Raw genomic sequence first — 23,567 nt, 5'->3', positions numbered from 1 at the left:
TTACGACATCACCACTACGGGGAGGCACTTCCGTGCTGGGGAGCTGGTGTGGGTCTACAGCCCAAAGAGGAAGAAGGGACGGTGTCCTAAACTGGATAGCAGCTGGGTGGGGCCTTGCAGCGTCCTAGAGCGAGTGGGGGAAGTTGTTTACAGGGTGCAGTTGCCTCCTAGGGGGAGGATAGTAGCGCTGCACAGAGACCAGATGGCCCCCTACAGAGGACAGTCCCTCCCCTCCTTTCCAGAGGGACCGGGGCTGCGTTCCCCTCCCTCGGACTCTTCACCCCAAAGCCCCGAAGCTCCGCGTCCACCTCAGGGGCTCAGGAGGTCAAGGAGGGAACGTAGGCTACCACCCCGCCTCAGAGACTGTGTCGTTCCCTCGGGGACGAGGAACTTATTGCTGGGGGGGCAGTGTAACGATGTTTAAGTGTTGTTGGACAGTGACATGTTAGTTATCTCTGCACACTGTTGTTGTTCCTTTAAGATTCATGTTTGGTTGGGCTGCAGGAAGTAGTGAGGGTGGTGTACAGGAAGGGGTGGGGGGACCTGGTTGTTCTGTGTGTGTGCCAGGCTGAAGAGAGGTGTAATACGAGGGCGCTCTCCCCCAGTGTTGGTCAAGTTACTTGAAAAAAGTAATCAGTAACTAATTACTGATTACCTCCCCCAAAAAGTAATCCCGTTACTTTACTGATTACTTATTTTCAAAAGTAATTAATTACTTAGTTACTTAGTTACTTTTTAAAAACACGATTTACAACCTGAAGAGGTGATAAAGCGATAGAGCTTTCAGCCCAGTTCTACTTTTTCTACATAATCCATCATACAAAATGTAATCAAATGGAAAAGTCTCTTTTTAACTTGTTTTATTAGTTTTAATCTTTTAACTTTATGCATCAAGCAAAAATTTAATTATATGCAACATTCTCTGACTGGAAGAAATTAGTTTAACATTTAAACCTATTTTCTGCACATTTCAGCACATAAAATAAAATATTTTGTGTGTTTACACTCAGTCTTTCAAATAGATGCAAGTAAAACACAGCAGAAAATAAATAAAGTCAAAGACTCAGCGGTCCTGTTGCTCTATTTTCACCTGTAAAGCAGGAGTTGGGTAGGCGGAGGTTTACCCTGGTGCAGGTGTGCTGCGGTCAGTGGAAGGATATGGCAGTTCTGTGAGTTTCCCATTACATCGTAGCTACTCGGTGCTTGCTTGGAAGTTTAGGGTTTTTTTCGCTGTAAAAAGAAGTTTTCTTCCCACGCACAGCGGACACTAATGTTTTTGTCACTTTTTATGGAATCAAACTCAAAGTAAGGTCAGTACTTCCACACTTTAAACGCTGCACGCTCATACTCTCTCTGCACTCGATATGTGATCCACTGTTGATCTGCACACAGCTGTTGTCACTAACGGAGCACTGGCTTACGTCACTGTCGTGAGACATTCTCGCAAAAGATTCACGGTTTTAGTAACGCAGTAACGCAGCGTTCCTACGGGAAAGTAAAGGTAATCTAATTACCGTTTTTGCAATAGTAATCCCTTACTTTACTCGTTACTTGAAAAAAGTAATCGGATTACAGTAACGCGTTACAAATAACGCGTTACTGCCCATCTCTGCTCTCCCCTGAGTTAGCAACCCGCTTGCTTATGTGCCAAATAAACGGACAAACTGAGACCCCAACCGTCTGGTTCTTGTGAATGTTACAATATATTAGAAAATCATTACTTGTTAGTTGAAATAAGAAATAAGAAAAATAAAGATGCAGTTTAAAACTATATTTGTGATCTACAAGCTTCATCATATTTCTATCTTTAGAAAGGAAATCACTTCTAAAGACTTTACTCCTCTGATCTGAGACATGAAATTATTTTATTTTCTTACTTCTTGGATCATCCTAATCATTAAGTTCATCCTCTGTTCTCATATGAGCTTGAGCTGCTGTTAAAAAACACACCTGCAGCCATGACTTTGAATTATTTCTTTAAGATCAGGTTGGTATCAGGTTATCTCCTCAGGTAAAGAGGGAGCTACTGATTTGTTGGATATATAAATGATTTTAAAATATATTTCACTAATTTTATTAATGCCAATTTTAGCTCTATATCAGCTTCCAATTAATGTTCTCAGAGAGGATGTTCCAGAAGTGCTTATTGCTTATTCCCCTTGCCAAGTTCAGATTTTATACATAAACGGCCCAGTAGATGGCGATATATCTCCACTTACTGACTGATGAAGTGACGCTGCATCTGGATACACATCTGGCTCTTTGATGGCCTAGGGCAAGCTGATGGCATAAGATGTAAGTACAACTCCTCCGGTTTCATATGCAAAAAAAAAATCTTTAGTCTGCTTCTTAAACCAGGCAAAGATCTTACACCCAAGCAGTTACCACACAATCTCACTCATAAATTCAAACCTTAAAATACTTTGTCAGAAGATTATTAAAAATCACCCCATACATAATCCATGCTGACCGAACAGGTGTGTAGACACTAAACCAACAATACATGCAGACTACTTAATGTAATAGATTATGGTTCCATCAACAAATTAAAAACCACAGTTGTCTCTTTAGATGCAGAGAGCGCATTTGAAACTAGAAATTTTCAGCAGCAGTTCTACACAAATTTAGATTTGGGGATGAATGTTGATTTGTGTTGATTGTTCCCACACAAACACACACGCACATGAACTTTTGAAAATGTGATGACAAACAGCCACAACACCTTCTATGCCAGGTTTGACAGGCTGAATACAGACACTCCGTCATAGGCCCCTGTGACCCCTCTGAAAAAAGCTGTCGGACTGATGGAAAAACAAAAACACTGAAAACTTAAAAAAACACAGTACGACTTTACCTCATTTCGAATGTACAATGGGATAAATCACTCATTAATGTGCAATACTCACAGCTGGATAGTGTTGCAGCTGGATAGTTTAGTGGTAAGACTACACACCTCGGGAGTGGGGATCACAAGTTCAATTCCCACCTGTTATTCAGTAAGGGTCCTGTCTACACTCCCTATGCTAAAAACCAGCCCCAGAGTAGCAGCCTGTCCGCAGTTCAGGACACAAGCTGTTCACTGTATGTTGTACTGTGTATGTGACAAATAAAATTTGAATATACTCAGTGAAATGTGCGATGCTATTACACTATTTATATATAATATACAATTAGAAGTTTCACCAGCAAGTACTGTAAGAATCACCACCCTTAAGAGTTTTTTTTAATATCTTTTAAAATATCACACACACGTTTTTGTGTCACCAACGCAACAGCGTTTTATTTCTAAAGGCTGAATGTGTACTCTGTTTAAAAACTGACGTGCTCTGTCTACCTATTGATCACGATTCCGAAATTCAGATTTTTAAACTCTTATGAACATTCATGAAACACAAATTTTCCCATACAGAATAAAGTCATATTAGAACCGTTTATTTATTTATTTCTTAAAATAAAATGATCAAATCACCTAGAGATAGGAAACCCTCGTAGATCTGTAAAATGAGGTGTGGTTAAATTAAATCAATTAAATTTTTAAAATTAAATGACTGGTGAGACATTGTTACCAGCCAGGATTTGGAAACAAATTTTTTTGACCAGTTGTAGATAAATGTAAAAAGTCATATCAGCATTTCAGGGTTGTCAAGGCATCGGTAAAACAACGCATTACTTTTAAGAGCACATATGCCTTAAGCACATAATAGACTACTCATACGATAAAAACATCGAAACCATAATATTATCTCTAGATGCAGAAAAAGCGTTTGACAGAGTTAACTGGAAATTTTTATTCGCAACTTTACACAAATTTGGTTTTGGAAACTCTTTCATAAACTGGATAAGAATATTATACAATTCCCCAACAGCTCGTATCAGAACAAATGACCAGACATCCTCCAGCTTCTGTCTCCTGAGGGGCACCAGACAGGGATGCCCACTCTCCCCTTCACTTTTTGCAATTTTTATCGAACCTCTAGCAGCAGCATTTAGACAGGCTACAACAATTAAGGGCATAAAATGTAAGAACATAGAACATAAAATCAGTCTCTATGCGGATGATGTGTTGCTTTTTCTGCAAAACACACAAACCAACCTCTCTGAGGTAATTACTTTAATAAACTGGTTTTCAAGAGTTTCAGATTACTCAATTAACTGGCCAAAATCTACAGTTCTCCCCATTAACTGCTCCTTCCATAATTCTTCCTCTGCCCCACTGCAATCCGGAAATATTAAATATTTAGGTATTAATGTCTCTCCTAAGCTTTCAGACTTAACTAAATTAAACCACATCCCACTTCTAAAGAAAGTAGAAGGCGATCTGACTAGATGGAAATCTTTACCCATATCACTCATGGGAAGGGTCGCCACTATAAAAATGATGATCTTGCCAAAAATAAATTACTTATTTTTGATGATCCCTAACAAACCATCACAAGATTGGTTCAGATCTCTGGATTCATATATTTCCAAATTCCTTTGGAAAGATAAACCCCCGCGTATCAGCTTAAAAACGCTACAAAGAACCAAGGATAGAGGAGGATTAGATCTGCCTAATTTTTACCAATACTTCTTAGCCAACAGGCTTCAGTTCATCTCAGAATGGTTAAAACATACCTTCTCAGTTGAGCCCTGGCTAGATGTTGAACAGGCACTATGCAAGGATCTAGAGATTTCAGACCTACCATTTATTAGCTCAAACATCAAAAGACATGAATGCTTTAAAAGTATCAACATCAGCTTTTCTCTGACAGCATGGTGGGAGTTTCTAAAAATAACGGAGTCTTCATTAATTCCATGCAAACGTACACCTATCTGGAATAACCCTGACATATTACAAAACAATAATATGATTAATTTCCCAGAATGGAGTTGTAAAGGAATTAAATACTTAGAACATATATTAGAGGGAACAGAATTTATTCCATTTGACAGACTAGTTGCACAATATGGGATCAACAAGACAAGATTTTTAGAATATCAACAAATTAAATCCATAGTAAAAAAGAAATTTAACCTCAGTCAAGTTGAATTACAAACACCACTAAGTGCGGCACATTTTCTTACTCTTAAATCCCCCAAATTATTATCGAAAATATACAGAACACTTTCTAAATTAGATGAATCAATATCCCTTCCTATTGCAAAGTGGGAAGCAGATTTATCAGTCAGCTTAGACCAAAACGTCTGGTCTGAGATTTGCTTAAAAACCTTTAAATTAATTAAAAATCCCAGTCTGCAATTAATACAATACAAAATACTTCATAGAGTGCACTATACAGGTCATCGGATGTTCAAGATGGGCTTTACATCTTCCAACAACTGCTCACACTGTCAAGGCAATACACCAGACAATTACATCCACGCTCTTTGGTTCTGTCCACCAGTGCAAAAGTTTTGGTGCGAGATATGTGAAGACTTATCAAAGTGTCTGAAATGTAACATTCCAACTTCCCCCTTAGTGTGTTTGTTGGGCAGCTTAGATAATGTCACTTCAGAAAAGAATATAGCCCATATGGTTTTCACTGCCCTATGCATAGCCAAGACAACAGTCCTCATGAACTGGAAAAATAAAAATAATCTTAATTCTAACCAATATAGAAATTATCTATTAGATTACATTAGTCTTGATACAGCCTCTGCCACCACATCAGATCAATTGCTCTGGGCTCCTTTTATCAGCTCCATCACCTAGTGGGGGTGGGGGGTCATAGTTTGGTCCCGCCTTCACTGTTGTGATTGGTGTGGGGGTAGGGACAGGCTTAGGGCGTCGGGGGGTTCCCCGGAGGCATCTTCCTTGGGGGGCTCAACCCGGGGTAGCAGTCATGTCCGGTTGGGGGCTCTGTTGGCTCTCAGGTGACTGTTTCCTCACGGCTGCGTGCAGCGGGGCTAGGGGAGGGTCTGTGCTGACGGACGTGGGTTACTGACCTGGTAGCCTGGCTGCCCCTGGGTGGGTCCGGGATGGGCGTGAGGTTCTGGGGGCGCTCTGTCTCTGGGCTGGGGCCCGGGCCGGGCCTCGGGGGCTTGGGTCCTGGTTGGTGTGTTGCCGGGGTTGTGGGCGGGTGGGTGCATGGGGGCCCAGCCCTGGAGCAGGGTGCCGCCGGTGCGTCGAGCCACCTGGGGGGCTCTTCAACTGGTGGGGGAGATGGTCACATCTTGCAGGAGCTTTCCTCTCTTCAGGGACTCTCTCTGCAGGAGGGGGAGATACAGGAGAGGTGGAGGAAGATCTCAGCCTGGGCGTTTACTGTCTTATGTAGTCTGGAAGATGAGTGGATGGTGGGGTGGGTGCAGTTTTCTCTGTGGTGGGGTTGGGTGAACTGTCCCGGGCTCTGAGGGGCCGGGAGGCGCTGCTGCACTGGGCCCCGGTCTGGATGGGCCTGGGCCCTCTTTCTCTGGCGGGTCGCGGAGTGTGGGAGTGCCTACTGGGGTCAGCGGGGGAGCTGGCCCCAGGGAGGGGTTACCTGCCCCTCCCTTCCTTCCCTCCCCATCTCCAGCTGCCTCCCTCTTCCCGCTCCACCACAACCACCCACACATGCAGGGCCTTGGAGTGGGGGTATGTCACCAGGGTGCAGAGGAGGCTACCCCCCCCCCCCCCTCTGTCCCCTTCTGGCTGCCTCTGCCTCAATTTTATCCCACAACTTAGACATTCACATTATTCACACTCTCATTAGACATACATATAGGATCTTAGGGGTGGGCACAATCACGGAGTCCATATTACCATCAGGGTGTACACCTCACCCCTGGCGTCGTTGCCCACCTCTCAATTTTAAATACACTTAGACATTGAGGGTTAGCAGGAGGGACTATGCGCTTACCTGCTGCTCTCTGGCAGGTAGCTCCATGCCCTCCTGGGTTTTAATTGCACCTTAGAACACACATGCATCAACACTACAATGAGCGGGTGGAGGGAGGTTTGGAGTCTTCTCCCACCCCCATTCTCTGCGGCCTGCTGGAGCGGGAGGGCTAGGAGGAGTTGGCCGTCCGACTGCGGTCTGGAGTGTGGGGCCTCCCTGCTGCTACGGAGTCGGGGTGGTCTGCCTCTCCCCACCGCAGGGAAAAGGGTAACACCACCTGGGTCTGGGTGCAGTTCCCCCCTCCAGGGACAAGGGTACCTAGACCCGGTTTGTAGAGTACGCTTGGGGAGTGTGATTGTGTGTACAGCGTCTCTTTATGTCTGTCTCCACGTTGGTTGAGTGTGGAGTGAGTGCATATGAGAGCATGAGGGGGGGAATGGATGTTTGTGTCTGTGTGTGCCTGTATGTCTGTGTCTATATGTCAGGTTGGGTATCAGACGCCACCTCTCTGGGGACACCTCAGGCCCTCCAAGGTTTGGAGGCCTATCTCCACCCACCACCACTTACCCTGCCGGTGGCGGACTCCCTCAGGTGTCGGTGCGTTGGTGGTTCTTTGTGTCTGGGGGTGGGCGCCCAGGTACACACCGGCTCACTCCTTGGCGGCCGCTTATCGGGGCCTGGAACCTGGGGCTCGCTCGGACCACTTCGGAGGTGGGGTGCCCCCGGCCTCTCGGCCTGGGGCTCGGTCACTCAGGCACAGCTGGCTGCCGGCGGAGCTCACGGGCGCGTCACTGCAACTCCCCCTGGCTTCTGCTCCGCGGCTGCTGAGTGAACCCTCATCTGGGACTCTCCTCAGCTCTTGCTGGGACAGTGGCGCGGCTGCCCCTCTGTTGGTTTTCCTTGGTCTCTTGTGTTCTGGGGGCCTCTGGATGTCTGGAGTTTTGATCTCCTCCATACCTGCTTCATACCCTGGAGGACGGGGCTGTGCCCCCCCCCCCCCCCCCCCCACACTCCCTAGCAGATCGTTACATGGAGAAACCTTTGGAATACAAGCACGCTGATCCACACAGGTATGCACACGGGTGTTCACTGCTCGTAGACTTAAATTACACCTTTCTTGGCTACTACTTCGAAGCACATCTGTCCTGCGTGCTGCACAACAACATTGAATATTTAGTATTTACTGCTGTTTACACTTAGCTAGATTAATGCGATGGTGTTGTGTTTAGTATGTTGCTTTGTTTTTTTTGTCTTCTATTCTTCTCTCAACAGGTGATCCAGGAGATTTTTATTTTTTTTCTCCCCCCCTTTCTCACTGTCCCTCTCCCCTTCTGTTTTTCCTTTCCTTACTCTTTCTTTCTCCCTTTCCTATCCCTCACTGATGTCTGTCCTGTCTGTAACATCTGAAAATAAAATATAATAAATAATAAAAACAAAGATCGACCAAATGGACCAATACGGCAATGCCACGAAGATCCATTTGGCAAAGTAAATCCATTGGGTATCCTTGTTGGTCTTCAGATAACAATTCTGATGGCTAAAGAACCAAATGGGACAGGCAAAAAAAAAAAAAAAAAAAAAAAAAGAGCACATATGCCTGTATAACTGTTGCAGAGACACATGCAGAATCCATAAAAAGTAGTTTAATTAAAACATGATTGATTGATTAAATTAATACATGGGTAAACCATATGAACCCTAGTGAACCCAGGGACTCACATGAACTAGCAAAAGTGCCTTGTACAGGGGTAGGTGCAGGCGTACACGGACGCACATGAACCCGCACCGCAACAAAAGTGCCTACATATTACTACTCACATTTTCTTAGAAAGGAACAACGATGTTGTTGTGAGACTTTTTTCACTGATACTTGTGTTGATAAGATCACGATGAATCACAAATGTTCAGGAAGGTTTGTTGGGAGGAAATATCCTAAATGTTTTATCAAAGAAATAACAGTGGTTTCTAATCTGTTGATGGAAGAGTACTACTACAGTAATATTACATGTACCAGTCTGTGTGTACTACTGGCTGAGTGTCTACCCTTTTTCTAGTTTTCTGGTAAGGACTCTTCTAATTATTTTTTAGGTCAGTGAAGCAGTAGCTGGATGGGAGTGTAGGGTCTTTGGCTGGTTTAGGTAATGCTGGCAGAGTTGACGTTTGGAATTGCTGTGTGATCACTCTGAATTTGAGTAATTGACCCTGTGCACGAGAAAATGCTAACTTCCTGGTTTGAGACTGTATGTGGGGTTGTACATTTCCGGTAGCTTTACTTTGCAGTCAATCACTACTGCGAAGATATCCTCCAAAATCATGTCCAAAACTCGAAAACGGAAAGATCGCGTTGAGTTGCAAAGAGAAGGTGGGAACACTCACCACTGTTGTGTCATAAAAAATCTAATGATCAGTTTTGACATTTAAAGAGTTTAGATCGATCAGTTGTTTACATCACTCAACACAAGCAGAACTGCATTACTGCAGCAGAAGACACATCGTCCACACTCAGAAGCACATCTCTGTATAGTGACTGGTCTGATGATCTAAACAGGCAAATGTTCAGCATTCAAACTACAGGTGAAGAATAGTCAAACCAGATGTTTCCCCGTTATGTCGAGATCAGCTAGTCAAGTACACACCTACACAGCATGTTAACATGCTGTTAGCATGTTAAAAAACCCACACAAAAAATGAATGATTGCTGGTAACGGTTTCTATACGTTAGTATTTACGAAGGGTATGTTGTGACTGGGACAGCTGAGAAATATAACATTTGAATCCCTTTTCTCTTTTGCTCTGAGGCGCGGGGAAAAAATATCGACAAGTCGATGAACATCATTTACAGATATATTGGGTAAATGCCCGAGACATCTATAGAAATGTAAATCGCCGCTTGATTCATTCATTTGCTTAACTTGTTTTGGACCGTAAACAAGGTGCGAATAGGACACCGTAAACAAAGCTCCCCACAGGAGTTTCCGCACCGGAAGTAGCATATGCTAACGTGCACACAGTCAATTGTTCTGAAAAATAGCGGATGTTAGTGTTGGACACAATTCTTTACAAAAGTGCTGGAAAACCATCCGGACCTGGAACTTTATTAAAGCCAGGCCTGAAGATTGACGACAACAACTGAAGGAAAAAATATGAGAAGCAGAGGAGAAGCCTAAGTGGATGCAGAAAGTGAGTTTCTATTTTTATTTCATATTTTATGCAGAGTTGTAATACAGCTACGTCAGGTTGGAATGCGTTCAAATAAACTTGTTTTAAAGTAGTCTTGAAGTGAAGCAATGACTCAGAAGCACTGAGCTGTTGATTAAAAACAGGGAACTTCCTGCTTTCTTTTCTTTAAGAACATTTCCTTCTATCAAACCTTCCTGGATGTTTGTGATTCATTACAAGCTCATCAACACAAGTGTCACTGGAAACATGCACCGAAGACACCAGTGGATTTCAACCTACAAGTGTTACAGGTATTTCCACATCAGTATTCAACTTTCTGTCATATTTGTTCCAGCCTTACAGCAGCATCCTTGTTCCTTTTGGACTCTCATGATGGAGATAAGAGAGTGGTATTCAAAGATTAAAGATCTTACTTGGCTGAGCTGGCTGTTTACTCACAGGCTGATGTCCAACAGAGGCATCCAAAGCATCTCAGGGGAATATTTTCTTATTGAAAGGTGTGACAGCTTTACTTCCCGCTCAGTGATCTTGACACTATACCATTTTTTTCTGAATTCTTACTTAAATTTTCTGAACTAAAGTAAATTGTCAGAATAAATCAAACAGTAATTCCCACAACATGCAGTGCAGATAAAAAACATTTACTAAATGTTTTGTCTCATTATATTTTCTTATTTGAATGCAGAATCCATCGTTGAAGCTGCTGAGTGGATCCATTTTGGTTTTACTTTATACTTTTCTGCTTGTGTAGAGCTGTAAGATCACCACATGTCATTTTAAATGGTTGAACACCTCAAAACATTAAATTCAGGTCAATTCAGCTTTATTTATATTCCCCCAAAATCATACGAGTCAACTTAAAGTACTAGTCAACTGGCTCTTCTTACAATGTAAGTGAGCAGACTCATCATTTACATTTTTGCCAGACCATTTTCTACTAACATTTACATTTATAATAATAGATTACACAACGTTGGAGGATAAATTGCATTACAATGGTTGTCTTTCTGAAATTGCAAAGTCATTTAGAAGACTTTGGTTGGCATGGATAGTGCTATAAAAAAACCCTCTGTAAAGAAAGAACAATCCCTGACTCAGAGGTCTACTGAGCCAAGTATTCCGTTAGCTTTGACTATTACCGCTTTATGATTATGAATTTCTATCTTTAGACAGTAAATAATTTCTAACCACTTTATTGCTCTGATCTGAGACATGAAATTATAAATTCTGCCCTTCTTGGATCATCCTGGTCATTGTGTCCATCCTCATATGAGCCTGAGCTGCTGTTCAAAAACACACCTGCAGCCACGACTTTGAATTATTTCTTCAGGATCAGGTTGGGATCTTTCTGTCCAAGGATTGTGTTTCCACTGGCAGTCTTTCCACTCCCAGACATTCCCAGAAGAACAAGGTTCACTTTGATGCCAGTGTGCTTACTTGAATAACAAAAATTATGTTATACATATTATAATAGATGACAAGTTTAGGTGTAAGTTCAGATACATGAACACAGTTCTGAACAATGAGCGTTTAGTGAACTGTCTCTGAACATAAGGTGTTGTATGGATTATGATTTACTTGCTCCTCTCAGCTCAGTGTACGGTGTGTAAAAATGGGTAACAGGATCAGTGCACGTAAAGTACAAACAAAACCATATTTAGTTCTAGTGTTGAGGCAACCCTTCCCTTGTACACAATATTTACAACATACTGTAAAGCAGTGGTTCCCAAACTTTTTTTGCTGGGCCCCCCTTATGTTTTACAAGAAAAATGTTCACGCCCCCGCGCGCACGCGCGCACGCGCACACGCACACGCACACACACATCCTCCAACCACACACGCCCATATTTTGCTCCATTGCGGTTTATTTCACACCTCAAACATTTAGTAAACAATTAAGCAAATACAAGTAATCTGCAATAAATTACAGGTAGTATTAAAATAAACTACTAACTCTTTTACGCTGCGTCCACACCTACACGGGTATTTTTGAAAACGCAGCTGTTTCGTCCATGTAAACGGCGTTTCGAATCACCGAAAACTGCGATTTTTTTAAAAATCCTTTTTTGCGTTTACATGTGGACGAGGAATACAGAGTTCGTCACACAACGTCAAAGGTATGTGCCTTTTTCCACGTCACGCTGTGCGCCACGTTATTGTTTACATGAGATGAATTTCAGATAGATAGAGACAAAATACTGTTAATCTGGCTATCTGCAGGTTTTACACGCTTACATACACATACATAACTGCAGGTAACAACTTTACATGTGACAAATAAAGGATTGATTGATTGATTGATTGATTGATTGATTGATTTTTTTTTATCACAGTTCACTGAAGCTGATAATGAACCTGATGTTTCAGAATATAATAAACCATATTATGCATAGCTTAAGAAAATAATTTACATTTAATCTCTGGCTGGTAATGACTCCATGTGACCAGTGATTTTGTAACAAAATCACCCCAACATCAGGAAATAACATTAAAAACAGTCTTTCTATTATTAAAGGCAAACGTTAGTCCAGTCATAATTATAAAGAAGCAACGTCATGTAAAAATAAAACAATATGATTTTTCATGCTTTAATATATAAAAATATTTACCCAGAGTTACAACAATAAATGTTTTATTCTTTTTTATTATTTTTTTTCTGTTGTGTTTAAAGCTACCTTCACTGTGTGAATCAGCTTGTCCAGTCAGTGGTTTATTTAAAAAAAAAGATGTAAAACTGCTTCAAGTAACCATATTTTAAAAATGCATTTCTTCTTGTTTAAATGATAATGTAGTAAATGGCATATAGAAGGCAATTATTTTATTACTATCTTCCAGTTCAATATACAGAATAACTTTCAGACTCTAAATTATTTTTATTTTATAATTCAAGTATTTATTAGATTTTGCATTTTATAACAGCAAATACAAAGATGCAGCAACCGAAAGGAAGAAGCAAACAAACAAAAAAAAACAAACAAACAAAAACCAACAACAAAAAAAAAAAAAACCGAAAAAAAAAAACCCCAAACAAAACAAAAACAGTGAGGTTTTAACATATGTTGTATTAAGCTCAAATGTCCAAGTCAGGTAGACATGTAGGTGCAAAAACTGTCCCACTGTTCCACCGCAGCTTCCGTCACATGATGTATTTTTCCCAGCATCTTTTCGCACGCAACATTCCCAATCATTCTTTCTTTCCACATTTTAAGCGTTGCAGTATGGGAGTCCTTCCAGATTTCCAAAATGACACAGGCACATGTTACCAATGGAGTACTTAACACTCTAAACTGGTGTTTATTTAATTGCGGCACCTCTCTTTTGTCTCCTAGTAGACATAATTTAGGTGATCTGGGTAGGTTACGAAGTGTCCACCCCTGCAAATAATTCAGTACAGTGTTCCAAATTAGAAAAACCAGCGGACATTCCCAGAGGGCATGTATCAGAGTACCTTTGGCTTGTTGGCATTTCCAACACAAGTCATCTCTACCAATCCCCATTCTATACAGCCTTGAAGGAGTATAATCATATCTGTTAAGAATTTTGTATTGAATAAATTTTCCCCTGGCTTCCCTAATGTATAATCCATTGTTCGACAATATAGAATCCCATTACTACCAGACTCTAAATTATTCATAGCTCTACAGAAAAAGGCCAAATGTCTAAGCACGTGATTTTAACTCATACATGAGGTAATGTTGTCTGTTATTCTAACAGCCCGGTCACTGTGTCAATCAGATTTTTCACTTGCTGTGAACTCGACTTTCTGTTCTCAAAGAGAACACACCTGTTTCCACACTGTTTAATAATTTCCCTCAGACCAGGATGGCCCTTATGCAAAAACTCCTCAAAGGTTATTTCTCCCTGCTGCAGGTCGTCTCCTCTGGTGAACAGTACCACTGTTTTTTCTTTAACTTTACTCCCAAAAGCTTTTTCTAATTTACCCACTATGTCTCTCTCACCATCTGTAAATCTGCTCACATGCATCACAACTAAATAGACACAAGGTTCTGACTTGCAGAGCTGTTTGCATTTTTTAACATGTTTGCTCTTAACTGATGATTTGATTTCATCATCAAAGATATCTGGAGTATCAATTACAAACAGGTGTAGGCCATTTCTCCTTGTTTCTGCCGCCTGGCACTCTGTGGTGATCGGCTTTGAACTCGGTTTAGAAATGAAGCTCTTCTTTCCAAGGATGGTGTTCCCACTGGCGCTCTTTCCACTCCCGGCCATGCCCAGAAGGACAACGTTCACTTTGGTCTCAGAGTGCTTTCCTGCATTGATGAATAACAAATCGAAAAAAGTACTTTTTCAGAGTTTGTATGTATCCTTAAATTTCATATTCAGTAATAAGCACCAAAATTAAAATTATAGAGAAAGACATGACATAAATTACTCCATTTCAAATATTATAAAGTCATTTTTGCCCCAGTACTGTGTAATCACTTATAGCAGCCTTTATATTTAAACTAACATATATGCTTTCCTAGCTTGTTCTTCTTCAGCAAGTTTGTGTAGTTCACTGAAAACCTGCTGCATGATGCAAGAATTGAAGAGGAAGAAATCTATTGAATTACACCTACACCAATCAAAGACACAGGCCTGAAGACAAACTGCTGTATAAGTTTGTGTCTCACCTTTAGTCTCAGGTTGATCTTGTAACTCAGGATTTTTATCAGAACTGTAACAGAAGTGTTGAACCTCATGAAGTGATTAGAAACTGTGTTTATATCATCAGCTGATCATCTTTTTAAATCAGTGAACATCATTAAAGAATATTTCTGTTCAGTGTGAACTTCACATAAAGTTTTGTCAAATCCAGAATCTAGAAGTCTCCATGTTCACATTTACCTGTTGTTCCTTTGTCCTGCTTCTTTAGTTTCATCCATGTTTTCTGGTGTGTCAGTCTTGTGATCAGTGTTGCTGGACTGGATCTGATTTTCTTCTTGATCAGGGTGGTCTGTCATGTCTGCTGAAACTTTCTCTGTGTTCTCACTCAGATCTTCTTTCTGTAGCTGCACAGGTTCAGGTGAAGACTCGTCCTCTATGATCATTAAAGACATGTTATGGTGTGATTCTTAGATAAAACCTCGTTTGTCATCACATTGTGTTTTAAAGTCTGCTGCACGTGTAAACCAATTTCTATGAATCTCAACATTTGTGAATCATTTTCTTCACATAAGGATCTCAGTGTGGGATTTCTTCTGTGGTTCTAAATGTCGCAGAACAAAAAGTTCACATTTAAAATCTCACACAAACACATACATCCTGGTCCAAATTATTCACATATGGGTTTTCGGAGCCCTCCTTTTCACATTTTTGGCTCAGTTTGAACTTATGACTCCACACACACACACACACACACACACACACACACACACACACACACACACACACACACCTGAAGTATGAAGACAAACTGCTGTATAAGTTTGTGTCTCACCTTTAGTCTCAGGTTTATCTTGTAACTCAGGATTTTTATCAGAACTGTAACAGAAGTGTTGAACCTCATGAAGTGATTAGAAACTGTGTTTATATCATCAGCTGATCATCTTTTTAAATCAGTGAACATCATTAAAGAATATTTCTGTTCAGTGTGAACTTCACATAAAGTTTTGTCAAATCCAGAATCTAGAAGTCTCCATGTTCACATTTACCTGTTGTTCCTTTGTCCTGCTTCTTTAGTTTCATCCATGTTTTCTGGTGTGTCAGTCTTGTGATCAGTGTTGCTGGACTGGATCTGATTTTCTTCTTGATCAGGGTGGTCTGTCATGTCTGCTGAAACTTTCTCTGTGTTCTCACTCAGATCTTCTTTCTGTAGCTGCACAGGTTCAGGTGAAGACTCGTCCTCTATGATCATTAAAGACATGTTGTGTTTTATTCTTTGATAAAAACTCTCTGAAGTCTGCTGCACATGTGACCTCATTTATTTCTACTTTGTAAATTATGTTCTTCAAATAAAGACCTCAGCTTGGCATTGTTCCCACACAAACACACACACTAACAGTTTGATGTAATCACTGCATAAACACACATAAACACATACACTTTTGAAAATATGGTGACAAACTACGTTTAAAGTTTGTGTCTCACCTTTAGTCTCAGGTTGATCTTTTAACTCAGGATTTTCAGCAGAACTGTAACATAAGAGTTGAACCTCGTGAAGTGATGCAGTAACTGTGTTTATATCATCAGCTGATCTTTTGTTATCACAGTAATAAAAAACATTTGTGTTCAGTGTGAATTTGAAACAAAGTTACATTAACTCCAGAATCTAGAAGTCTCCATGTTCACATTTACCTGTTGTTCCTTTGTCCTGCTCCTTTAGTTTCATCCATGTTTTCTGGTGTGTCAGTCTTGTGATCAGTGTTGCTGGACTGGATCTGATTTTCTTCTTGATCAGGGTGGTCTGTCATGTCTGCTGAAACTTTCTCTGTGTTCTCACTCAGATCTTCTTTCTGTAGCTGCACAGGTTCAGGTGAAGACTCGTCCTCTATGATCATTAAAGACATGTTATGGTGTGATTCTTAGATAAAACCTCGTTTGTCATCACATTGTGTTTTAAAGTCTGCTGCACGTGTAAACCAATTTCTATGAATCTCAACATTTGTGAATCATTTTCTTCACATAAGGATCTCAGTGTGGGATTTCTTCTGTGGTTCTAAATGTCGCAGAACAAAAAGTTCACATTTAAAATCTCACACAAACACATACATCCTGGTCCAAATTATTCACATATGGGTTTTCGGAGCCCTCCTTTTCACATTTTTGGCTCAGTTTGAACTTATGACTCCACACACACACACACACACACACACACACACACACACACACACACACACACACACACACACACACACACACCTGAAGTATGAAGACAAACTGCTGTATAAGTTTGTGTCTCACCTTTAGTCTCAGGTTTATCTTGTAACTCAGGATTTTTATCAGAACTGTAACAGAAGTGTTGAACCTCATGAAGTGATTAGAAACTGTGTTTATATCATCAGCTGATCATCTTTTTAAATCAGTGAACATCATTAAAGAATATTTCTGTTCAGTGTGAACTTCACATAAAGTTTTGTCAAATCCAGAATCTAGAAGTCTCCATGTTCACATTTACCTGTTGTTCCTTTGTCCTGCTCCTTTAGTTTCATCCATGTTTTCTGGTGTGTCAGTCTTGTGATCAGTGTTGCTGGACTGGATCTGATTTTCTTCTTGATCAGGGTGGTCTGTCATGTCTGCTGAAACTTTCTCTGTGTTCTCACTCAGATCTTCTTTCTGTAGCTGCACAGGTTCAGGTGAAGACTCGTCCTCTATGATCATTAAAGACATGTTATGGTGTGATTCTTAGATAAAACCTCGTTTGTCATCACATTGTGTTTTAAAGTCTGCTGCACGTGTAAACCAATTTCTATGAATCTCAACATTTGTGAATCATTTTCTTCACATAAGGATCTCAGTGTGGGATTTCTTCTGTGGTTCTAAATGTCGCAGAACAAAAAGTTCACATTTAAAATCTCACACAAACACATACATCCTGGTCCAAATTATTCACATATGGGTTTTCGGAGCCCTCCTTTTCACATTTTTGGCTCAGTTTGAACTTATGACTCCACACACACACACACACACACACACACACACACACACACACACACACACACACACACACACACACACACACACACACACACACACACGAAGTATGAAGACAAACTGCTGTATAAGTTTGTGTCTCACCTTTAGTCTCAGGTTGATCTTGTAACTCAGGATTTTTATCAGAACTGTAACAGAAGTGTTGAACCTCATGAAGTGATTAGAAACTGTGTTTATATCATCAGCTGATCATCTTTTTAAATCAGTGAACATCATTAAAGAATATTTCTGTTCAGTGTGAACTTCACATAAAGTTTTGTCAAATCCAGAATCTAGAAGTCTCCATGTTCACATTTACCTGTTGTTCCTTTGTCCTGCTTCTTTAGTTTCATCCATGTTTTCTGGTGTGTCAGTCTTGTGATCAGTGTTGCTGGACTGGATCTGATTTTCTTCTTGATCAGGGTGGTCTGTCATGTCTGCTGAAGCTTTCTCTGTGTTCTCACTCAGATCTTCTTTCTGTGGCTGCACAGGTTCAGGTGAAGACTCGTCCTCTATGATCATTAAAGACATGTTATGGTGTGATTCTTAGATAAAACTCATCACATTGTGTTTTAAAATCTGCTGTGGATGTAAGCAGATGTTTTCATGTCCTTAAGAAAAAGGTTTTCTTTTTCTTTTTACAGGAAATTCTTGACCCATGAGTCGAGCAAAGGTTAAAACTCAACATTACTTTTTTAAAATCTGAAATTCAATTATAAACCTTTACATTTAAAAATATTTTCCCGCTATTCACATACGTATTAATACAAAGCAAAGATTGTGATGTTAATGTGAATACAAACTTTTTATTACAACTCACTCTGAGACATGGTTCCTCAATCCAGAGACGGAAGACCTGTGCGGTGTCTCCAAGCTCTGCTGCTCTGTGTCTCTGTTATATGAACCTGTTATACAAATACTGAAGGTTTGCCTATTGTAAAACCGCTCATAAAGAACGTTTTGAAAAGAGGCTCTAACATTCATCTCTCTCACCTGTGTAGTTAGAACAGTGAAAACAAAGTATGACATCATCTACATCAGGTATACATTATCTTTAAGCTTCTCTGTTTCTGATATTATATGAAAAGTCACATTGTCTTTATTTTCATTCATATGACATTTGAGAAATATTCAACCAAATTTTGGAATTGTGTTTCAGGGACATGTTCACGTTCATCACATGACTTGGTATTGTCACTATTTTACTAATATTATACCAGTTTAAAAACAGTCAAAATAATAACGATATTGAGAGTTAATTACACAGTACATTAAAAAACTGGAAACGATGTGTTCATGACATCCAACTCTAGCTTGTCCAATTCCACAGGGGTGTCTTACAACTCTAAAAAACCCACAAATTTTTGTTGTAAAAACAGAAACGTTCCCTCTCTTCAGTCTTCTTTCTATTTCCAAAGTGATGTTAATATGTAGTGTTTCTATATGTATTATGTATCTCATGGTAATTATTGTGCCATACTGTAATTTACTCAATGTTGGATTCAGAAAATGAAAGTTGTTTGTTTTGAAACTAGAAAAAACGCTGTTAAATCACTATGCAGGAAGTAAATTGGGAGGCTCAGCTGTCACACTTGTCATAAAGAGAAGAACGTACCTTGGATACTCTGGATGTTTTTTTGTTGTTGTTGTTGTTGTTGGTTTTTGGGGGCGGGGGGTTAACCAAAAACAACCAACTTCCCTGAGTAAAACCTACTGTGATCATCTAAAATTTGCCCCAATCAGTACTTAATCCTATCTCCAAGTAGTAAAATACAAAGAATCCACAGCATCTTAGAAAGGAACAAGGATGTTGCTCTGGGACTTTAGCAAATATGACAGAAAGTTGAATAGTGATGTGGAAAAACCTGTAACACCTAGGGGATTTCACCCCAAATATTTTTTAGTGACACTTGTGTTGATATGATCATAATGAAACACAAACATTCAGGAAGCTTTGTTAGGCAGAAATTCTTTCTGTCTTTCTGTCTTTCTTTCTTTCTGTCTTTCTTTTTTTTTCTTTTTAAGAAATGTTGGCAGCCAGAAGCAGGCACTTCTCTGCAAAGATTTTAATCAACAAAGGTGCCATTGCTTGTTTTCAATTCATGTTGACTTTGTTTTTCACCATAGACAGTTCAGTACTTCTGAGTACAGTTTCACTTCAGTATTATTTATAGATTATTTAAAATCTAATTTAAATATTTTTTTCCCACTTTTGTGAAGATAGTTCTTGAAATCTTAAAGTGTTGAAGTATCTCCAAAAAATCATAAGTGATGTGCCATCGATTAAGAAAAGTGATAAAGTAGTGACTAATATTTAAGCATTTACACTTTGAATAATAGTTTTATTAGAGTATTGCACACTACTACATGTATAATATAAGATATGCACAACATAGAAGAGCCACCTCGACGGGACAAGACTTAGCGGTTCATCTGTGTCTAAAGGACAAAGGTCAATGTTTCGAGGATGTTTACATTTTGGACCGAGAGGACAGATGGTTTGAAAGAGGAGTGCAAGAAGCCATATATGTCCACTGTGAATGACCATCTTTGAACAGAGGCGGTGGGCTGCAACATCAACTGTCTGCAATCTTATAATCCAGTTTTGAGATCCCTTTCCAGACGCCTTAACGCCCACTAAAACCTTGGCCCTTTGACCTCAGTAAATGACGATATGGTGGGGCTAGGTTTCACAATGAATTGACTGGAAACCTTTGCTCTTTGTGACCCACACCCATTTTTACACCTTGACTCGTTTGATTCGATAGAGGATCATTAGGGGGTTCATGACCCTCTTGGGGACACTGCCATAGGGTTTAAAATCTGGGACTCTCCACCATTTGCGGTTAGAACGGAAGAAGCATCTCGGATGAGACGCAAAGCATCTTCAAGAAACCTAAAGAAGTCCAGACGCTTTTCTTTCCAATCTCCTTAGACTACGATGACCTGGATGACTGAGAACCTTCACAGACATTCTGAATAAGAGTTACCATTCTGAAAAATAGTGGTTTCTAGTGTAGGCCAAAATTATTTATAAAACTGTTGGAAAACCAGCTGGACCTGGAGTTTTATTAAAGCCTGCCTTGAAGATTGATGCCAACAATGGAAGAAAAAATATGAGAAGCAGAGGACTAAGATTCAGAACAATAATTTCTGAAAAGAAAATGAGCCACTACAGTAGACCATGTTGTTGTAAATGAAATGAGAAACCTTTTAAAAAAATGGAAACACTCTTATTATAACCCTTTTATGTGGCATAGGTAGGAGCTCAATTTCTATTTTTATTACAAAGTTGTAATGCAGCCACATGAGGTTGGAAAGTTTAAAGTATTAGTGAAGGGAAAGAATGACTCAGGAGTACTGAACTGTGTGGACCAAAGAACAAGATAAATATCAAGTGAAGCCAAGCAATGACAGTTTTATTGATTAAATCGTTTACAGGGTACTTCCTGCTTTTCTGACATTTCTTTCAGAGTATTTCCTTCTATCGAACCTTCCTGGATGTTTGTGATTCATTGTGTGCTCATCAACACAAGCGTCACTGAAAACATATACATAAGACACTAGTGGGTTTCCACCTACAAGTGTTACAGGTATTTCAACATCAGTATCCAACTTTCTGTCACATTTGTCCCAGCCTTATGGCAGCAGCCTTATTCCATTTGAGGAAGCTCTGGACTGTCATGATGGCGTTAAGAGAGTGTCAAGTCAAGTCAACTTTATTTATATAGCACAGTGCTGAACAGAGGGATAGTATGATCAAATTAAAAGAATTAAAATAGATAAGATAAAAAAAACATTTTCAAATGTAATGTATAATGTATAAAACAAAATCCCTTCAAGCTTCAACCTCGGGTCCTCTACCAGAGGCCTGGGAGCTCGAGGGTCCTGTACAGTATCTTAGCTGTTCCCAGAACTGCGCTCTTCTGGACAGAGATCTCAGATGTTGTTCCCGGGATCTGCTGGAGCCACTCGCCTAGCTTGGGGGTCACTGCATCGAGCGCTCCAATTACCTCTGGGTCACCCTCCAATTCTTCTCCAGCTCTTCTCTGAGCCCTTGGTACTTTTCCAGCTTCTCGTGTTCCTTCTTGCTGATGTTGCTGTCATTCAGTATCACTACATCGATCACTACGGCAGTCTTCTTCTGTTTGTCTACCACCACTATGTCCGGTGTGTTAGCCACCACCATTTTGTCCGTCTGTATCTGGAAGTCCCACAGGATCTTAGCTCGGTCATTCTCCACCACCCTTGGGTGCATCTCCCATTTTGACCTCGGGACTTCCAGGTTATACTCGGCACAGATGTTCCTGTACACTATGCCGGCCACTTGGTTATGGCGTTCCATGTATGCCTTGCCTGCTAGCATCTTGCACCCTGCTGTTATGTGCTGGATTGTCTCTGGGGCATCTTTACACAGCCTGCACCTGGGGTCTTGCCTGGTGTGATAGACCCCAGCCTCTATGGATCTTGTACTCAGAGCTTGTTCTTGTGCTGCCATGATTAGTGCCTCTGTGCTGTCTTTCAGTCCAGCTTTGTCCAGCCACTGGTAGGATTTCTGGATATCAGCCACCTCCTCTATCTGCCGGTGGTACATACCGTGCAGGGGCCTGTCCTTCCATGATGGTTCCTCGTCTCCCTCCTCTTTCTTGGGTTTCTGCTGCCTGAGGTATTCACTGAGCACTCGGTCATTTGGGGCCATCTTCGTGATGTATTCTTGGATGTTCGTTGTCTCATCCTGGACTGTGGTGCTGACACTCACTAGTCCCCGGCCTCCTTCCTTCCGCTTAGCATACAGCCTCAGGGTGCTGAACTTGGGGTGAAACCCTTCATGCATGGTAAGGAGCTTTCTTGTCTGTGTGCATGTCTGAAGTTTAGTCTCCGACAAGTGAAATGTTCAGCTGGGTTAAGATCAGGTGACTGATTTGGTCATTCTTTACTTTAATAAACTCCTGTGTTGCTTTGGCCATATGTTTTGGGTCTTTTTACATCTGCTTTATGAAATACCAGCCAATCAATTTGATTGCATTTAGCTGGATTTGAGCAGACAGTATGTCTCTGAACACCTCAGGAGTTCATTGTGTTGCTTCTGTCATGTGTCACATCATGAATAAACTTTAGCGTCCCAGTGCAACTGGCAGCCATGCGCGCCCAAGCCATCACACTGCCTGTGCTGTGTTTTACAGTTGATTTGGTATGCTTTGGATCATGAGCTGTTTCACACTTTCTCAGTACTTTTTTCTTGCCACATTTCTGGTAGAGGTTGATCTTGCGTTTATCTATCATGAGAATGTTTTTCCCAAACTGTACTGGCTTTTTTAGATTTTTTTGTTTTTAGCAAAGTCCAGTCTAGCCTGTCTATTCCTGAGTTTTATGAGTGGCTTTCAGCTTTCAGTGAACCGTCTTATTTACTTTCATGCAGTGTCGTCTTCATGGTAGACTTTCATATCCATACGCCTACCTCTTGGAGAGTGTTGTTCACTTGTTTGGCTGTCATGAAGGGGTTTCTTTTCATCATGGAAATGAGTCTGGGATCATCCACCACTGTTGTCTTCCGTGGACGTGCAGGTCTGAGTTTACCAGTGCCGTGTGTCTTTCTCAGGATGTTCCACACTGTAGATTTTGCCTCTCCTAATATTGTAGCAATTTCGCTGATGTTTTTTTTCTGCTTCAGGATGGCTTGTTTCACCTGCATGGAGAGCTTCTTGACTGTATGTTGTCTGTTCACAGCAAAATCATCCAAATGGAAGCACTACACCTCAGATCTACTCCCGACCTTTTGTCTGCTCAATTAATAATGAAAGAAGGAAGGAATTTCAAACACCTGCCCATGAAATAGCCTTTGTCAATTGTCCAATTACTTTTGTCCCTTTAAAAAGTGGGTGACACATGTTAATTAGCTGAAAATCCTAAACACAGTTTGAATGTGGATACCCTCAAATGAAAGCTGACATGGACACA

At 40.6% G+C, this 23,567-nt stretch overlaps 1 protein-coding gene across 1 annotated transcript in view; it reads left to right on the top strand.

Annotated features, from left to right (window-relative positions):
* LOC309713828 (uncharacterized protein) overlaps positions 1-23,567 on the top strand; it is a 150,029-nt gene that overhangs the window by 55,793 nt on the left and 70,669 nt on the right. The gene's annotated exons all lie outside the window — the stretch shown is intronic.

The sequence above is a fragment of the Aulonocara stuartgranti genome (genome assembly GCF_965226115.1).
Source record: "Aulonocara stuartgranti genome assembly, chromosome: 9".
Lineage (NCBI taxonomy): Eukaryota > Metazoa > Chordata > Actinopteri > Cichliformes > Cichlidae > Aulonocara > Aulonocara stuartgranti.
The sequence above is the reverse complement of the archived record's forward strand: the minus strand, read 5'-3'. Positions and strand labels throughout refer to the sequence as shown.